The following is a 17,009-nucleotide window of genomic DNA, read 5'->3' on the forward strand; positions in this document are numbered from 1 at the left end:
AATTAAGAAAATCATTAAAATACTGGATCAGTCAGATAGTATTAACAAACCACGGCATTCTGGGGCACACGAAGTTTTTCATGGTGTATGCTCACAGGGAGAGATTTTAGGGAAACAATTTTCAGACTCTCAACATTCATATATTTTCTTTTCTAAATGTTTCTCTCTGAGAAAGCATTTGTATTTGAAGGCTTAAATACTGGTCTTCTTTCCCACCTCCCATTTCAGAATTGCCCTGGCCCTCTTTGACAAAGAAAGGCATGCCTTTCACTATCTGGAATCTTATTATTGTGTGATGCCCCAGGGAGTACAGATTTCTGGGATGCCAGACAAAGAGACCATTTGAAATGCTCCTGTTGCCTAAGCCTTCTTTGATCTTGGCATCATGAGCTTATGGTAAGTCATCATGTCTTTCTGTCTTTTATTTATTTCTTTTAAATGGATTGCAAGAAGAGTTTCATGTTGTAACTTGCTTAATTTATATATATTGTGCAACAGAATGGCAGGACTGGACAATATTTATTCCACAATCTTCTTTGGATGCGCACTTGCATGTGAACACTTACTCCGAATGGAAATGGTGTTGGAAATTTCCCGGTTGTCCAGTGCTTAAGAATCTGTGCTCCTAATGCAGGGGGCCTGGGATTCAGTCCCTGCTCACAGATCTAGATCCCACAGGCCACAACAGAGGTGGAAGAACCAGATGTACTACAACTAAGAAACAAATGAATAAAAATACTAAAAAAAATAAATGTTGGGATCTTCACCACATAGTGGCTTTAAGTGTGAACCTTGGAGTCCTATAGCCCTTGTACATACTCCCACTCCACCACTCACTAGCTCTGAATCTTTAGGCCAGCCTTAATTTACTTCTCTCCATAATGCCATTCAAACTAGTGTCCACCTCATGGAGTTGCATAAGAATTAATGAAGATATGCAAGAAAAACATTTCAGAGAAAGACCAGAAGAAGATAAATGCTTGACCAGTGTTTGTCCCTTCATATTTTCTTAGTGTGAAGTTACAAAGAGGGAGCCTTGTCAAGCAAATCCAGCCACCCGGCTGTGTAGTGAAGGGCTCAGCCTCATCCAAAGGGAAGTCTGGACTTTGCCCTTGTTTCCTGGGAGCTTCTCTCTAAACCCTTAGGTTGTTTTCCTCTGGGGAAGGGTGACTAAAGGTGTCAAAGGTTGACACTGAGAGAAGTGCTATTGTTTATGTGAGGGTCTTGGGACAGCCTGATATGGATGCAAACAACGTGATTTAGAGTAAAAAGTTTGGGCCACATGAACAATGTGATTTAGGATGGGGGGTTTGCTCATGCAGTATCAGCTGCACCTCTAGAGAGGTTTGAGCCTGAGATCAGCTGTATGGAGCGTCAATCATGCCTACAAGATGGAGCCCCAGTAAAAGCTCTGGACACGGAGCCTGGAGTGAGCTCCCGTGTCTGCAAGTGCTCACTGCCGGCACATCGGTGCTGGGAACATAAAGCTGCCTATAACACCCTGGGAAGAGGAAAAGCTCCATGCTTCACACTTTCTTTGACTCTGCCCTATATGCCTTTTTCCTGGGCAGTTTTTTTTATCTGTATCTTTCAAAACTCTGCCATCCCCTGGGTATATACCAGGAGAAAACTGCAATTTGAAAGGATACATGCACCTCAGTGTTCATTGCTTCATCAGGGCTTCCCAGGTGGCTCAGATGGTAAAGAATCTGCCTACAATGCGGAAGACCAGGGTTTGATCCCTGGGTTAGGAAGATCCCCTGCAGGAAGGGATGGTAACCCTCTCCAATATTCTTGCCTATTCTTGTCCATGGGGACAATCCCCATTGACAGAGGAACCAGGCAGGCTACAATACTTGGGGTCTCAAATAGTCGGACACAACTGAGCACAGCAGTGTTCACTGCAGCACTGTTTACAATAGCCAGAACATGGAAGCAACCTAAATGTCCATCAACAGAGAAACAGACAAAGAAGATGTGGTGCAGATATACAAGTAACATTACTCAGCCATAAGAAGGAACAAAATAATGCTATCAGAAGCAATATGGATGGACCTGGATATTGTCATACCAAGTGAAGTTAAGTTAGAGAAAGACAAATACATATGAAAACACATGTGAAATATTAAAAGATTGTACAAATGAAATTTACAAACAGAAAGAGAGTCGAGATGTAGAACATAAACTTATGGTTCCAGGGGGAAGAGGGGAGGGATAAATTGTGATATTGGGATTGATGTCTACACAGTACTATATATAAGATAGATAACTAATAAGGACCTACTGTATAGCACCAGAAACTACCAGATGCTGCATGGGAAAACAATCTAAACAAGAGTGGATATATGTATATGTGTAACGTATTCACTGTGCAACAAGAACTGACATTTATAGCATTGTAAATCAATTATACTGCACTAAAAATTAAAAACTGAATTAAAAATAAATCAAAGATCTTCAATAAAACATAACCATGTGTATAACAGCTTTCAGTGAGCTCTTGGAGTCCTAGCTGATTGTGGAACCCAAGAATGGTCTTGGAGATCCCCAAACTTGTAATTGCTATCTGAAGTAAATAAAGTCCTGAGGACCTTCCACTATAAAATTAGTATCTCTCAAAGGCTCTTTTCTTCTTTTGTCTACTAACTCAGTAATTAACTCATATTTCAAGTAGGAACATGTATGGGGAGGGGTGGGATTACTCAGTGACTGATAACCAAGAAAGACCCTGGAGACACTCACATATTGTTGTGAAATCCATCAAGGAGTTTGCATCCCAGACACTCCACCTGGGGCTGCTGGTCCTTATTCAGCTTCCTTAGTCCTTGGCATCCTATCATCACCACAAAGGACTCAGTATGGATGAGGCATTGGGTTAGCTTAGACAAGACAGTCTCCTCGATGGGTGCCATGGTCTAAATGCTTGTGTTCTCCCAAAACTCATATGTTGAAAACCTAATCTCCAAAGTGATGATTTTAGATGGTGGGACCATTTGAAAATAATTAGGTCATGAGTTCAGAACCCACATGTGGGCAGAACCCACATGAATGGGATTAGGGCTCTTGTGAAAGAGGCCTGAAATAATTGCTGATCCCTTCTATATAGGGATATGTCCTGGAAGAGGCCCTCACTCACTCAACCATGCTGGCACTCTGATCTTGGACTTCTAGCATCCAGAACTGTGATAAACAATGTGGTTTATAAACCACCCAACCTCTGGCATTTTGTAATAGCAGCCTGCATGCACTAAAACACTGGACATGATTAAGTGGGAAAAAAAAATGTCAATCTTGTTTTCCCTTCCTAGGTCATGAATATGGAACAGGTAGCATAGATATTCAATTCCAGTGGCACGTGGTAACATACTCCATGCTGCTGCTACTGCTGCTAAGTCGCTTCAGTCGTGTCCAACTCTGTGCGACCCTATAGACGGCAGGCAGCCCATCAGGCTCCCCCATCCCTAGGATTCTCCAGGCAAGAACACTGGAGTGGGTTGCCATTTCCTTCTCCAATGCATGAAAGTGAAAAGTGAAAGTGAAGTCGCTCAGTCGTGTCGGACTCTTATCGACCCCATTGACTGTAGCCCACCAGGCTCCTCCATCCATGGGATTTTCCAGACAAGAGTACTGGAGTGGGGTGCCATTGCCTTCTCCATAGAATTGTACATTTCCTTCAAATTGCAGTTCTTTGACATACTCACCTGGGAAGATATTTTCTTAGATGTAATTAACATTTAAACCAATAGATGGTGGATTTTATGCGATCAGTTAAGAGCAAAGATAGAGGTTTCCCAAACTAAAAGCAATTCAGCCTGAAGACTGCACCATTACTGGTACCCCTATCTCCAGCCTGTCAGCCTACAGATGAAGCAACTGGACCCTAAGGCCTATCACTGAGCTCTCATCAGAATCCTAACATAATTGCTCTTTGACTTAGAAAACTTATCTTCACTTCTCTAGGCCTTGGTTTTCTCAACTAAATAAGGAAATTAGAGTAGAAAATCCTTTATATTTCCAAAGAATATGCAAATCTCTGTATAAAATATGATCCCAAAACTGAGGTTTTATTCTTTTTCCTGAAAAGAAAATTATCGATTGGTTGTGCAGCTTCTGTGTTTGGATCTCTTCTACTTCGCATTATCTGCTCTATCTCACAGTATATTTCTCTAGCTTAGCTTTAAGAAAAATTCCTTGATAGAAATAATTACTTGATTGTTATGGAATACTATTTTTATCTTTGGTCTTTCATTGAAAAGCAGGAGTTTTAGTTAAGCACACTAGTGAGAGAAACTGTTTCTAAATGTCAGTATGTCACTTTGAGGAATTTTGCTATGCATAGTTGCTCAGTCATGTTCAACGCTTTATGACTCCATGGTCTGATGACCCCATGGACTGTAGCCCACCATTATCCTCTGTCCATGGGGATTTCTAGGCAAGAATACTAGAGTGGTTTGACATGCCCTCTTCCAGGGATCTTCCTTACCAGGGATGGAATCCAGGTCTTCTGTACTGCAGGCAGACTCTGCTGTCTGAGCCAACAGCTCCCAATAAAATGAGTCTTGACATATTCCGGAAATACATGATTTGTCTACTTTTGTTTCCTGCAACAGTTTTTTTTTTTTTTCCAGTTAACATATCAGACCCGTTTCCATTCACCTGAAAGCTATCTAGAATGCAAGTTCTTTCTGAAAGAAAAATAAATAAATAACACAAAAGGAACTCTTATCTGGAAGAGCAGTTAATATTTTGTCCAATTGTCAGTTTATCCAAAATACCAGAGGCTGAGTACTTGCTTTTAATTGTAATATTTACCTCAAAAGGAACAAATAAGCTGGTCTGTGAAAAGCACCAGTTTCTGGCATGGTTGATACTCAGTAAATAGTAAGTTCAGCATAGTTGGTGCAGCCTTTGTAAACCCAAGGGAACTGAATTAAAGCAGTGGGGATTGGTGTTGTTCAGATAATTAACTATAAGACAGAATGTGGTCAGTAAGATAAAAATGGAAAGAATGAAATTAGGAAGCCATAAGGAGGAAGATGATACTTTCATCAGGGAAAAGTAGGTAACAATTCATCAAGGAGGTGGATTTCTTTTGTTACCTTTGAAGAGAGAGTAGGTGTTTGTGTACAATGTAAGAATATTTGATTTGTAGACTCTCCTTAAAGTATTTTCATCTGTCATGATCAGAAAGTACAGCTAAGAAACTGAACTCCTCTAGTGAAGCTGAGAATCCTATGGTAAAAAGTAGACTCAAGTGGCAGGTTCAGAGCACTGTCTCTAGTTCTGTCCTATTCAGCCTTTTAGTCAGTGACTCGATTATCACAGTATCTTAGGACATGAAACTGTGAGGGCTAGTGTATGCAGAATAAAAGACTGAACATCCAGTGCTTTCCATCTAATAGGGTAGCAATTAAAAGCAAATCTATCCACAGTTCAGTGAAACTGAAAGTCACTCAGTCATGTCCTACTCTTTGTGACCCTATGGACTATACAGTCCATGGAATTTTCCAGGCCAGAATACTGGAGTGGGTAGCCTCTCCCTTCTCCAGGCAATCTTCCTAACCCAGGGATCAAACCCAGGCCTCCCACATTGCAGGCAGATGTTTTACCAGCTGAGCCACAAGGGAAGCCCACACAGTTCTAGTTCTGTGCTACTGCTGCTGCTGCTGCTAAGTTGCTTCAGTCACGTCCGACCCTGTGTGACCCCATAGACGGCAGCCCACCAGACTCCCCCATCCCTGGGATTCTCTAGGCAAGAACACTGGAGTGGGTTGTCATTTCTTTATCCAATGCATGAAAGTGAAAAGTCAAACTGAACTTGCTCATTTGTGTTCAACTCTTAGGGACCCCATGGACTGAAGCCTACCAGGCTCCTCAATCCTTGGGATTTTCCGGGCAAGAGTACTGAGTGGGGTACCATTGCCTTCTCCATCTGTAATTATGTCCAAATAATCAGGGTATGAGGGTTTGGGTGGGGAGAAAAGACCTCAATGATTTTAGTTCACTGTATGCTGTGAGCATCAAAAATTTATTGAAATTTTATTCTGCACGAATAAGTGTTTCATTGAACAAACAACTAACGAAGCCCTGCTGGATGCAAAGAATGGACAGCGGTGAAGAGCACACATGTGGACTTTGTGAATTAAGACTTAAATTTTAATAGAAAAACAGAAATGAGGTAAATTTCAAAGTTAAATGTTGCACCACAGGTGGGACATGTGTCTAGAGGAAACAGCACAGAATGCCATATGTCCACATAAGAAGGAGACCTGAGCTGTGTCAGAGTCAGGAAATGTTGCTTTGTGGAAGTGGTTTGTACCGAGATCTGAAAGATGTCAGGGAAGTCACGAGGTAAATGAGAGAGGGTCTTCCAGGGAGAAGAAATGGCATTGATAAAGAGTTACCCATATGTGAGAATATAGAGTGAGAAGAACAGACATGCCAGGATTGAATCTTCAAGTAATTTAATTTACTTGGTAAAACTTATGCAAACTGAACAGTGACTACAAGGTCTAATATGATCAGTTCTATTAAAGAGATAAGAATCAGGTTTTGCAGAGCATAGGAGATATTTCCATGCGGGGTAATTTGGTAAAGATTCACTTAAACCTAGGAAACCTGGTTTCTATTGCTACTTTTGCATCGAGTTTCATAAGTTTAGATAAGTGACTTAATCATTCTGGGTTTACTTATATATCCTTAATATGGGAGGATTGTCTAGATAATTTCCAAGGTTTCTTCCTTTTCTGAATATCCAGTGAATCCCACTGATTATTATCTGGAATAGAAAAAAACCCTTTTACATGCAAAGAGTAATGGCTGAAATACCTACAAAATTATATAAAAAGCATTGAAATTCTTGCTTTTTTTCTTTTTTCAGTTTTTGAAAAATATAATTTCCAGATAAAATGGCAAGATATTTAAAGTATACATGACAATTTAAATTGGTATACATTATTAATGGATTCTCTCATTGATATAATTAACATATCTATTAATATCACCTCACATATTTACTTTTCAAGATCTTTTGGTGAGGACCTTTTAGTTTTACTCTGTTCAGTTCAGTTCACAGTCTCTCAGTCGTGTCTGACTCTTTGCAACCCCACGAATCGCAGCACGCCAGGCCTCCCTGTCCATCACCAACTCCCGGAGTTCACCCAGACTCACGTCCATCGAGTCAGTGATACGTGTGCTAATGACTTCAGTCATGTCCAACTCTTTGTGACCCCATGGACTATATAGACTGCCAGCTCCTCTGTCCATGAGGATTCTCCAGGAAAGAACACTAGAGTGGGATGCCACGCCCTCCTCCAGGGGATCTTCCTGACCCAGGGATTCAACCCATGTCTCTTATGCCTCCTGCACTGGCAGGAGGGGTCTTTACCACGAACACCACCTGGGAAGCCCCACAAATGTCAGTAACACTTTACAAACCATAGTCACCATGTTCCACATTAGATCCTCAGACACTATTCATCATCTTACAGCTTAAAGTTTGTGCACTTTGACCAAATTCATACTTAAATCATTGATTTCTCAGCACTTATTTTTACATGACCTGTGACATGTTCTTGTATTTATGGTTTTGGAGTCAGGAAAAAAGATTTCCCGCTCCTGTTGGAAGCAGTTTAGCATTAGATCTTTGAGGGACCGTCTTTATCTAGCAGCTCCATAGCCACCTATCATTGTCAGAAATCAAGATGATTTACACAGGTAAGGGAAATAAAGAAAAGTGGCTTCCCTGGTGGCTCAGATGGTAGAGAATCTGCCTGCAATGTGGGAGACCTGGGTTGCACCCCTGGGTCAGGGAAGATCCATGCAGGAGGGAATGGTTACCCACTCCAGCATTCTTGTCTGAAGAAGCCTTTGGACACAGAAGCCTGGTAGGCTACAGTCCATGGGGATCACAAAAAGTCAGACATGCCTGAGCGACTAACACACAATGAACTTTAAGGATTTGAAAGTTGTATCAGAGTTAAGGATAGCTTAAAAGGAATAGCAAAACTCTTTGAGACAGGCAAGAACAGAGATACATGAACACTTTTAGGCCCACAGGGCAAAGGAAGAGAATGGATACTGCAGTCTCCAAAGAGTCTTGTACATAGCTGCAGCCAAAAGCGAGGGCCTCTGAACAGAGGTCTGGGCTTCAGTGGAGAAACTTGGCCACTTTGCAGCAGGAAAGGAGTCAGGAAAGAATCAATCCACTAATCTCTTTCTCCACTGACTCACCAATCTCTTTTGTCCACCACTGGCCAAACTCAAGTAAAAGTCCAGGAGAGCTTGAGGGATAAAGTCTGGTCTTCTCAGCCTCCAAATGTTCATAACATAATAGAAAATGATGAACAGGATTCCCAAGGGTATATGGTCCTGCTGCTGCTAGGTCGCTTCAGTTGTGTCCGACTCTGTGCGACCCCATAGATGGCAGCCCACCAGGCTCCACCATCCCTGGGATTCTCCAGGCAAGAACACTGGAGTGGATTGCCATTTCCTTCTCCAATTTGTGAAAGTGAGAAGTGAAAGTAAAGTTGCTTAGTCGTGTCAGACTCCTCGCAATCCCTTAGACCACAGCCTACCAGGCTCCTCCATCCATGGGATTCTCCAGGCAAGAGTACTGGAATGGGTTGCCATTGCCTTCTCCTCAAGGGGCATATAAAGAATATCAAACATGCCCACCATTTCTATGTAGTAGATATGTTTTCTTTATCAAAGGAATCTAGTTGTAGTTTTTTGTGCTAGACATTTAGAATGACTGGGTATGATTAATGGGAGAAGTCAGTTTCTGATTTGACACAGACTTGAGCATTTGTCACTGTTTCTGGTATGAAAATATTACTGGGCCCCTAACTGACTGTATCCTTGATTCACTTAAACCCTTTCAAGAGATAGGTAATGTGACCAGACTTAGGAAGGGACCAGAAACTATCAAGGGATGTTTTTATACATTGTTGAATTCATTTGGTTGATTTGTATGTGTGAGAGTGAAAACTTTTAATTCCACATTTATGAGAGATGTTAGTCTGAAACTTTGCTTTTTTGAATTGCCTTTGTCTGATTTTGATATAGAGCAATACTGGCCACATCGAATTAGTTGGGAATGGTTTCCTAGTCTTTCATTTTCTTGAAGAGGTTATGTCAAATTGATCTTAATTTTTAAAATATTTGTTAGAATTCTCTGATCAAACTATCTTGGATTGATGATTTCTTTTTCAGAAGTTTTATGTCACAGTTTCAATCTCATTAAAGTTTATAGTAGTATTCAGATGATGTATCTATTTTTGCTTCAAGTATTTTGAGGTTATATTGTTTGATGTATACATTAGGATTATTATGTATTCCTACATTATTCCTTGTATAATGTACTTGTATTCCTTTGTCTTTGGAAATTTTCTTTGCTCTAAAGTCTACTTTAATATTAACACATGGTTTTATCCTTTTATTTTCCAAATATCCATGCCATTATTGAATTTCCTGGGCTTTCCTGGTAGCTCAGAGAGTAAGGAATCCGCCTGTGCTACAAAGAGCTGGGTTCAGTCCCTGGGTTGGGAAGATCCACTGGAGGAGGACATGGGAATCCGTATGCTTACCTGGAGAATTCCATGGACAGAGGAACCTGGTGGGCTACAGTCCATGGGGTCACACAGAGTCAGGCACAGCTTAGCAACTAAACCACCACCTGGTGTTCCTTCACATTTATTCCTTGTGAAGAACAGCCCTACTCAGGCTGCCTTCTGACGGTAGGTTGGAGGTCAGGAATGCTGGGCCTGGCTTGTCTTCTCTTAGGTGCTGCTGTGTTGCTCTTCTATTCTTCAGGCCCTAAACACCTTCTTCTTGCCAAATATAAAAGGTCTCCTTTAGTGGTCTCTTCTTTTTTCCAGAACAAACAGAGGAGTGGGCACAAAAAAGTCAAGGCTATATTGTCTTGAATCACCTCTTGACCAGAAGCCCAAGGTATGTTTTATAACCTAGGGAAGAGATTTCATGGAGGGAAGTTGAGGAGGAAAGTGGAAAGGAGTCCACAGTAGGCTGGAGATGAAAGTCATGTAGTCCTTTTCTTTAGAAGTCATCAGAAGCTGAGAAAGTATTTTTTTCTAGGTGATATGTATATTCATCTCTGAGTGAGTACACTTTTTGTTTCAGCAAACTGTAAGTCTTCTGCATTTTTTCATCAATTTTCTTTACAAATGCATATATAAAATGATATCCATATGACATTTTATTTATTCTTCTAGGCCATTGCTCTTCTTTAATTATGACTTGAGATTTGAACCCTTGAAAAAAGAAATCTATTGTAGAGTTTGGATTATGTAACAGTAGATAAATTGATGGAATAACAAAAGAACTAAAGATTAATTAATTGAGCTCACAAAATTTTATATATGCATATGAAGAGAGTTATTCACATATAATTGTATTCTTGGCCCCTTGTGGTATTCTGAGAAGTTTGATTGAAGGTGTACATAAAAGAAATTACTTTATTATGATAGTTAAATAACTGGTATAATTATGTGTGTACATTCAGAATCCATTAGTCCAGTGGCCGTAAAAATGAGTGTCTTCATCCCCTGGGGAAGAAAATGTTACCATTTCCATTTCTATTTATTATTATCTCCCTGACATTTACTTTATATTTTGTATATATTTTAAATGTCATAATATATAAGAATAGCAATGCATACATAATATTTTTACATAATATGATTAGGTCACTGACAGTGTGTTGTAAAATGGAAAATAATTTGGAGATTAGTTATTCAGGAAACAGAAAATTTTCAAAATTTGCTGCATGAAATGTTACTTAAGTTGGGGAAGTTTACCAACAATTTTTTATGAAACCAGTTCAACTGAAGAGAGGCAGAATGTTCAGAACATCCATGTTTGCATGAGTTTGCATAGAGCCTCAGAGATGGAAACAATTTTGAAGTTGGGTAGAAGACCTAGGTGGCTCATATGGTAAAGTGTCTGTCTACAATGCTAGAGACCTGAGTTCAGTCCCTCGGTCAGGAAGTATCCCTGTAGAAGGAAATGCAACTCACTCCTGTACTCTTGCCTAGAAAATCCCATACACGGAGGAGTCTGGGGCAGGCTACTGTCCATGGGGTCGCAAAGAGTCGGACACAAGTGAGCGACTTCACTTTCGCTTTCTCTTTCAGAAGACCAAGAGACCTGCCTGGACAGGGGAAAACGTGAATCTTGAATGCAAGAGAGCGTGTTTGCTCCCCTCAGTGTGGTCTAAGTTGTTTTTCTTTGAATCACCTCCCTTTTTTCACCTTTATTCCCTAAACCCCATCCTCTGCTTTACTATTTCTATTCCCATGGTACAGATCACCTGTTAACATACCATGTAATGTACTTGGATTCATGTTTATTGCAGATTATCTGTCTTCCCCCAGCTAGAATATCAGTTCCACGAGGATAAGTGTCTGCCTGCTTTGTTTACTGGTGTAAACTAAGCACCTGTAAGAGTTTCTGAGTCAAGGAGGAATTAAGTCAATGATCAATTGGTTAAATGACCAATAGCAGAATACTGGGAAGGCCAATAGGTTTCAAAATTTTGTGGTTTCGATTAGCTATTGTAAATAAGCTGTACTACAGTTAATGTTACAAGGTTAAGACACATTTCTGTTTCTTTATCAGCATAAACATAAACTACATTTGAAGATATGGTTTTAGACCCAACATCATAGCCAAAATGCACATTTGAAAAAAAATTATAGTAGTTTATTTGTTTTCTTTATCCAAAATATATTTCTTTTCAAAACCTTTTCCTTACATAGGTGTGTGTACATATATGTTTATATATATATAAATAAAATTCCATATAGTCAAAGCTATGGTTTTTCCAGTAGTCATGTATGGATGTGAGAGCTGGAACATAAGGAAACTGAGCACTGAGGAACTGATCCTTTTGAACTGTGCTGTTGGAGAAGACTCTTTAGAGTCCCTTGCACTGCAAGGAGATCAAACCAGTCAATACTAAAGGAAATCAGCCCTGAATATTGAAAGGACTAATACTGAAGCTCCAATACTTTGGCCACCTGATGCAAAGAACTGACTCATTGGAAAAGACCCTAATGCTGGGAAAGACTGAAGGCAGGATGAGAAGGAGATAGCAGAGGATGAGATGGTTGGATGGCATCACCAACTAGACGGACATGAGTTTAAGCAAGCTCCAGGAGATGGTGGAGGACATGGGAAACTGATGTGCTGTAGTCCATGGGGTCTCAAAGAGTGGATATGACTGAGTGATTGAACTTAACTGAAGGTATGCATATGTGTTCATGTATATAACATAATGATTATATGATCATTATACATAGGTCACATTGACAATTATGCTACTTCAGTTTCAGGTATATTATACATAGATATATTGACACATAATGTTATTCTGGTTTCAGGTGTACAATGTAATTATTTGATATATATTGCAAAATGATCACTACAATAAGTCTGCTGAACATCCATCACTAGAAATAGTTACGATTTTCTTCTTGTGATGAGAACTTTTATAATTTCTTAGCAGTGTTCAAATAGGCAATAAGTATATTCTCTTTTTGACTTAGTGCAGTTAAATGAGACAAGTGGCTTTGAGTCTTAGAATAAAAGAATTATGTTGAAACAGTTGAGTTGAATCAATCTTCTCAGTGCCAACTCATACAGAGTTTTCTTGAAAAATCCATCCCCGATTAGGCCCACCTGGCTCCATCACACATGGTATGGTGTGCAGGCAGAGATCGGTGTTTAAGCCTTGTGCTATCTTTTCCACTTGTCCATGCATTTCCTTCTCCACATCTTTCAGTGCCTCATCCGTCTCCTGTCTTCACCATCCAAACAGGTTATAATTACAGCAGAAGACGTCTAAGTAGATAGACTCACACTTGCTGCCCATTGGCCATTTTGAAAAGCGGCTGGGAAGGAGTCCTTCCAGTATTAGCATTTTATGTTCAGGGGATTAGAAAGCTTTTCAGTTTGAAGAGTCCATCAATACAAATATATCCCAGGAGTGAATACTGTCTAATTATTTATTTGATTAGTGATTAGCTGATCATCTGCTGAGAGTAAGGCAATGAAGGGTTAGTAAACAAGGGAGGATTCAGGCAAAAGGAATGAGAAACTCTTGGAGAAAGTGGACACATGATTAAGGAAAACATTACCTCTATTTGGTTTAGGTTTTAGGTTTTGTTTAGACTGGCTCTGTCTATGTATGGGTTGTTTCCATTTTATTTCCATTCATTCTCTATGCTTTACAATGTATGTCTTATTTAAGTGCTGAGAGTGACTAGTGAGTTACTGCTTGTTATCACTGGGTAGTCCTGCTTTGGTTCTGGTATTCCATAGGGTCTAGCAGAGGCTCCGTAGAGTACTTATTTCTATTATTTGCTGCAATGCCTTAACATTTGTTGGTTATTTCTGGTACTAAGATATGAAATACAGGAATATAGAGCTCAGGTGCTTTTGGATAAAACCTTAATTTATCTCCTCCCTTCCCTCTGACTTTTCAGTCATTTATTGACTCAACTAGTCCCATATTTCTGGATGTCTTTTTTGGCTCTTCTGTCTGCCTCATTCCTTGCATGTGGTCAAGGTCTATTTCATTTCCTGTATCTCTCACATCCTTTGCTTCTTTTCACTTGGCAGAGCCCTCTTTGATTTTTAGTGTCATAATATTCCCAGCTCTTTCTCGTGTCTTTCTCTTTCTCTACCAGCTCCAACAGCCACAACTCCACAATCCACATTAAAGTTTTTCTTTTCAAATTCTGGACATACTGTTCTCTTGGACTAAACAATGTTCTTGGTTTCCTGTTGCTTTGTATAATAAAGACAAACTCTCCTAATTGACATATATGTCCTTCTTAATGCATAATAATCCATACAAGTATTTCTCCATTCTAATCCTACAATAATATATACAGCATATCATGAGAGCATAATCATGAAGGATATAACATTTATGGTAAAATATGAACATTTCTCATGTTTTTGTCAGACTTGATTATTCACTGATACCTTATAATGCTATACGTATTAATATCTCAGTTGCCTTGATCTAGGATGTCAGAGATCCTTACTTCATAAGACGATCCTAAATGAATTGACAGATATTCCTATTTTTCCACATCAATATCCCATCAACCATTCAAAACTCCATCATAAAGCCATCCCATTTGTATCACTCTCATGACACACTCAGATGGCTCCTAGCTTTACTTGAATCCACTGTAGCCCCGTGTTGGCATCACATCTTCTTCTTCTTCACTCTACCATGCCATATAGTAATTTATGTGTTTATATCACCCTCTCCTTCTCCACAACTTGAGGGCCTACTTCTGGAAAATAGAGATTTTTTTAAACTTCAGTTTAAGTCCTCATTGTATCCATGACATGTGATTTACTAATCTATAAGGTCAGTGAACTTCAAAGGTTCTTCATTTGTTTGTTTCCATTCAGTAAACACTGTTACTATTCTTGATATAGCAGGGCCATTTCTTCAAATGTAATCTTGCATGGAAATCTGCAAAGAGGGAAAAATCAGCACTTTCTGGATGGCAAGGGAGTGGTTGTTAAATCCTGTCCAAATGTCCCCTCTTTGGCTATTCCTGACTGACTCTATAGAATATCTATGGCTCTGTTCAATATTGTCTGAAATCTACAGTATTCACCTTATATGTCACAGTCAAGCAAGGAGAGTGCTTTCAAAGTCACCACCTTTGTTGTTGATCTAAAGTCTTAAATTTATGCTTGAAGTAAATTTTATAAGAAACAATACATGAAGATGTGTGTGGTCTATTGGTGAATATATGTTTCCTCCAATTGCATTGTCCCCCTTATTCCAAATTTCCACTCTAATAAATACCATCCTCTCTGCTGGAAATATCTAGACATTGAAGGAAAAATATTTAAGCAAGTAACACAATAGAATTAGATGTTTTTGGCAGTAAATGACTTAGAAAGTGCTTATAGGGTTTTTTCATGGTCTTTTGCCTTTTGAAAGAAGAAAGTGAAAATACAAGAAAGCTGACACTTTACATGCATGAAGGAGCCTAAGGAGGGATTGATAGATTGCTTTGGGGCAGAGTATTCTGTCATGTTCTGAAAGATTTGGGTCATCCCAGGTAGAGGCAGGAGCAGGACTAAGGCAAGAATAACCCTGTCTATGAGGGAAGAGGTTGGTTTTGCTGGACAGTGTTCCTGTATGTGGGTGAAAGGTGTCTTTGCCTAAAAGAAGATAATTTGGCTGGATTCTGCCCTGAAGAGTTGCCAGGCTTTGTTCATCTCTAGAACAATGACCTTAATAACAACATAAGAATACTCCTAATATAAAGGACAATTTCAGAAAAAAGACGAGAGAAGAGAAAATGGAAATAAAAGGGAATATGAGATATTTGCCCTTAGGATCTTAAAAAAAAGCATATATATTTGGGTCCTTAAAAATAAAGTGTTCTAACAGCATTTCAACCTTCACTACCCAAGTTCTTGACTCATTTTCCCTTTAATGCTTTTCCTTCCTTCTGTCTTTCTCTTACTTCTCTCTTATTCATCCCCCTTTCCGTTCTAACTTTTGATTTCCCATTTTCTGTTTACTAGGAATTACTGCTAAAGCCCTAAAGATGCTGCAAAACCAGCCCAGAACATCACTGACTTCTTAGGAGAGCCGATCAAGTGATTGGCCCTCATCCCATGTTGTTTGGAGGCTGTTGAACAAGCTGGGTGTCCCTAATCCACTCACACTGCTCCAGTCTCAGTAGAGACTCAGTCTATTTGGAGAATTTTATAATTCAGGGACCTACTAGGGCATGTTTGTAAGGGGAAATAATTAATGACTAGGATGGTTACTCTAAAAGGAAGAGAGAATGGCATCTCACTTCTCAGATAAATGTGTTTTTGAATCCAGTGTTCTGATCTCCTCGGTGTCTATGTGACCAGTTGGATAATCGTGCAGAGGCCTCAGGCAGTGGACAGATGCACACCAGTATATCTGCCATTCAATTGTTCAGAGTGTTTATGATACATGGATTACCTGTGGATCAGCTAGTAGGTAGCTGAATGTGGGCTGCTTAATTTTCTCCAGATGGTGCTTGCAGAGTGAGGGAAACAGAGAGGCTGTGGTGACTACTGCAGGTGGGGAGCTGTGGTTTCAGAACATTTCCCCTGATTAAAAAAGAAACTATGAAGTTGGGGATCCCCAACTTGTGAATGTCCTGGAAAATCACAAGGATACCCCACAAGGGAAACACTTGTCAGTCAGGGGGAATTTCAGATCAGTCCGTCTAGACCAAGAAAAGGCTTCAACAGCACCATGTAAGTCAGTGATGTCAGAACTTTCCCATCTTGTTACCATTTCCCCTGATCCAACCTGGCCCAAGGAATGAAGATCCAGAGAGGGAGAGATAAGGGACCTTGCAGAAATGGACATATCTGCATTTCCTGGTAGGTTCCCTGGGCCTCAGCAGGGGAGAGGGAAACATTGAATAGGCTGAATATGAGATGGAGCTGACGCTTGACTGACCTGGACTTGTGAAACCCAGAGTGAATATGGAATGGCTGCATGGTGATGCAGGAAATGAGGATGCAGTGGAGTGTGGGTGACGACAGCCACTGCAAGAGGATGAGCCAGTTCACCTTTGTATCTGCTATGGTCTCAGTCTTTGTGTCCCCCAGAAATTTCATATGATGAAATCCTGATTCTCATGGTTATGACATCCACAGGCGGAGCCTTTGTGAAGTGATGGAATTATAAGGATGGAGCCTCCTCAATGAGTTGAGTGCTTTTATATATAAGAGACCCACAGAGCTCCCGAGCCCTCCCCCATGTGAGGATACAGTAAGAAGTGTGTGACCAGAAAGAACCCTGCATGACCACGCTGTGGAAATCCATTTCCATTGTTTTTAAGCCTCTGATGTTTTGTTATAGTAACCCAGAAGGACTAAGACAGCATCCTAACAATTCTTAGATAGTTCAGTAAACCTCATGCTATTTATACAAAGGTGCGAAGCATTTATATTTT

Source organism: Bos taurus, chromosome 23, assembly GCF_002263795.3.
Source record: "Bos taurus isolate L1 Dominette 01449 registration number 42190680 breed Hereford chromosome 23, ARS-UCD2.0, whole genome shotgun sequence".
Classification (NCBI taxonomy): domain Eukaryota; kingdom Metazoa; phylum Chordata; class Mammalia; order Artiodactyla; family Bovidae; genus Bos; species Bos taurus.